The 3632-nt window shown below is 47.3% G+C and overlaps 1 pseudogene; it reads right to left on the reverse strand.

The window, feature by feature from the left end:
* Nucleotides 1-2118: 2118 nt before the first annotated feature.
* On the reverse strand, nt 2119-2518 carry LOC112832572 (large ribosomal subunit protein eL27-like; annotated as a pseudogene).
* Nucleotides 2519-3632: the final 1114 nt, after the last annotated feature.

Genomic DNA, 3632 nt, shown 5'->3' on the forward strand with positions numbered 1-3632 from the left:
AAATTGTTGACAGCCTGTCCTATAAAAGCCATCTTCTCCTCTGACACCTCTGGGATGGTTTGAGCCCTATAACCCTGTTCAAGACCCTTTCATATTCACTGTCTAGCAATTAACATTTTATGTACTTGTTTAATATGCCTGTTACTTCAAGCAAGTTGTAATCTTTTTGAGAGAAGGAATGTTGCCATAAATATGTATGTGCACTTAATATGCATAAACAGTCTTTTGGTCTTTCTCAGGAGCCCTCGGAGGTGCTGGGCACAGAAGAATCAGCAAATACCTCCTGCCCAAGTTGGTGCTGGTACAGCACCAAGACAAGACCCCTTGTCCTTTCCCATTTGAACAGAAAACTCAGTAACAGGTGGGAGAATAGGGAGAGTGTAGAGCCAAAACCATATACTGTGCAAGATGCTACCCTCTTGGCCTATGAATTTTTAACTCTTAAAAAATGAAAATAGGAAAGGGTAGTGAAGGCTGATCCTCAGCCTGAGCACGAGTGACCACCCTAGAGGTGTACAGGATGAGACACCCCCAATATGCCTCTCTGGCATAAAGATTATTTCGAGTTAAAAGTAATAAAAACCCAGCAGATGCAGGGAAGTCTCTGCCTCCCCCATAACTGCCTAAATTTACGTTGGAAGGGAGAGCCTGCGTCAGGGAGAGAAGTACTAACAGAGACCTCTTTTACCACAGGAACTCAGAAGCACGATAGAACAATCTTGTTTTTCCAAACATCTCCTTTCACCTTCTCGCTAAGGACTTTTCTCGCCTTTGTGTCCTTAGGCCCTTAGCTTTGTCCTGAGCTCATACGAGCTTCCCGTTGCCTCATTACCTTGAGTTTCATGTCTGTGTGTATTCACCATATGTACACACCTTAAATTTTATTTGCTCCTGTTAACCTGTCTCATGTCAATTTGGTTCCAAGTCCAGCTGGAAAGATCATGGGGCAGAAGAAGGCCTTCCTCCCTGACGATCCCCTACCTCGTCTCATGAGGCGCTCAGATGCCACGGGCTGATGGCATGGACGGGAAGATTAGGATCTGACTGATCCCTTTTGGTGTCCTTCTTCATTTCTTCTTCCTCCCTCTTTGCCTTCTCTTCCTCCTCTTCCGCTTGTTCCTTCTGATTCATCCACTTCTTCCTCTTCTTTCTCTCTCTTCTATTTTTCTCCTACATCTTTGTGGAAGTGGCAAAGTGTTTCCCAGACTCACTGCCTAGCTGCCGTGTCACTTCATACCACCCCCACCCTGTGTCCTGGGCCAGGGACCGGCCCCATCTGCCCATGCGGATCCGCTCCAAGAGGGGCCTCGGAAAGCACAGCAGGGGTTGCACCCAGTCGCTGGAGCGTCGAGACATCGGTTAATAAAAAGCAGTATGTACCACAATTTACAAAGGGCTTAATTACAAAGCTACAGGAGGAGGCAGACTTATCTCACCAACAACATAAGCCTCATTTGCTTATTATCCGGCTTGTTTGTTTGAGATTTGAAAAATAGGAGAGGGGCACAGATTACACAGCTAGGAAGTCCATGGATGTAGGTAACACACATGACCATCACCTCTTCGAGAGAAAAGTGAAGATCCAAGGCCCATACCGCCCCAGGAACGTTGCCCCCAACATCTACTTTAAAAGCAAATCATCTACCAGCATTACAGTTGTTGAAGTTTCCACTCATGGTTTTTCTCTCTCTGGGTCCAGAACCAACATACTCTGAATTGGGACCACTTTGGGGAGGATGAGGGGTGGGGCATGCCAGCCATGTGCCTCCTGCAGTAGTGATTTCCCACAATTTACTGAGCTCAGTGAGATTCCCACAGGATCTGCCTCACTCTTGGCAGCGAACATAGGTGCCCTGGAACCATTTCCCCCCGGCCGAGAGAAGCCCCTGCAATCTCTGATCCATGGATCCTATGCCTATCTTGCCAGCTCACTCCCTCCAGTAAGTAAATATTCTTAGATCCCACCAGGATATACATTCAGACTGGGTCTACCACCTCTTCCGGGCTCCTTACCGCAGTGTATTCACTTTGATCTTTATCCAGCTTAAATTCCATGGATAATCTTTTTTTTTTTTTTGTATTTTTAATGACTGACCCAAAACAGATCTAAAACAGCAGCTACCATTTGTTCTTGCCAGTCTTGTACCTCTCCCTGAACTTGACCTTGGCCTTTCTTCAGGCCTTGTGTTTAAGAGCAGAGTCTCTGAAGACATCATTTTTGAGGACAGTTTTGTCCAAGAGGATATCCACAGAGTACCTTGTGGGCATGAGATGATTGTAGTTGTAAACTTTCACAAAAGACTTGATCTTTGACCTCTTGGCGATTTTCTTCTTGCCCATGGCAGCTGTCACTTTGTACAGAGAGGGGGGGATAGTGGTCAGTTCCAGCCACCAGAGCATGGCTGTAGGGACGGTCTGAGGTGCCATTGTCAATGTTCTTCACGATGACCAGTTTGCACCCAGATTGGCATCCAGCCAGGACGAGCACCACCTTCCTGGCTTTCATGAACTTGCCCATCTCAACACCAGCCACTTGAGGCTACAGCAGAAAGGAAGAAACAGCACTTCCACTTGGACAATCACTTTAGTCACTCCTTTGTTTATCTTCAACTCACTTGCCTGTCTCCAGGAAAAGTGTCCTCCACACAGCCAAACCACAGCTCTGGTCGAATCCAACTCTGCCAGCTCCACATGCTGAACATAGCCGAAGAACAGCTAAGCTGATGTGTATTTAAATTGACAAACTTCAGTTGGGCCCTGACCGCTGCCCAGCTAACATATTATCCTTCCATAGCCCATTCTCTCCCACCCTCCTAGGCAAGTACTTTACACCTTGTCCTCTTTCTTCAAACTTTCAATGTCTCCCCCAGCTCACTTTGAGGACGTGATCTTGCTTCCTACTTTACTGACTGAATTGAAGCATTTTAAGAGAACTTCCACCACTCCCAGGACCTCAGACTCTCAGCGTCTTCCAGCATATATGCAGCCTTATCACTATCACCAGAGACCATCTCTCCCTGTGCCCGTGAGCCAATCCTTCCGGGTCCTCCCGTCTATGACTCTCACTTCATCCTCTCCAACTCAAGGATGTGAGGGCGATCTGGCTGTGACATCTGTCACCCCATTGATCGCCAGGGTTGATTCGGCTGATCTGGCTGGCTAGGCTGGTGTCCCCTTCCTCCCTCACCGCTCCATGTGCGTCCCTCCCGAAGCTGTGCGCTCGGTCGAAGAGGACGACCTTCCCCGATAGAGGAGAGGACCGTTCTTCGGTCAAGGGTATACGAGTAGCTGCGCTCCCCTGCTAGAACCTCCAAACAAGCCATCCTCTCCAACTCAAGCCAGCCTGTCAGCACACAAACACAGTTGTTTCTCTCACCTTAAGATCTGCCTGTAAAAGCGATTCATGTTTTTTCCTATATAAGAAACCATCCAGTCCTTTACCAAAGTTCTGACTGTCAATCAGGATTTTCTAGAAGAACAATTACTGAGGCACTACTCCTGCCAAAATTCTCTAAACCCTTTCCTTTCAGATTATACCCATGTTACGTGGATATCAGCACAGTGGAGGTGGGGACAGTATTTCCATATGTGTGGTTTACACTGTTAAACACATTCACTCTTCACACCCCCTT

This window comes from Callorhinus ursinus, unplaced genomic scaffold (assembly GCF_003265705.2).
Source record: "Callorhinus ursinus isolate GAN/ISIS: 27379988/994484 unplaced genomic scaffold, GSC_fseal_2.0 scaffold14, whole genome shotgun sequence".
NCBI classification, from domain to species: domain Eukaryota; kingdom Metazoa; phylum Chordata; class Mammalia; order Carnivora; family Otariidae; genus Callorhinus; species Callorhinus ursinus.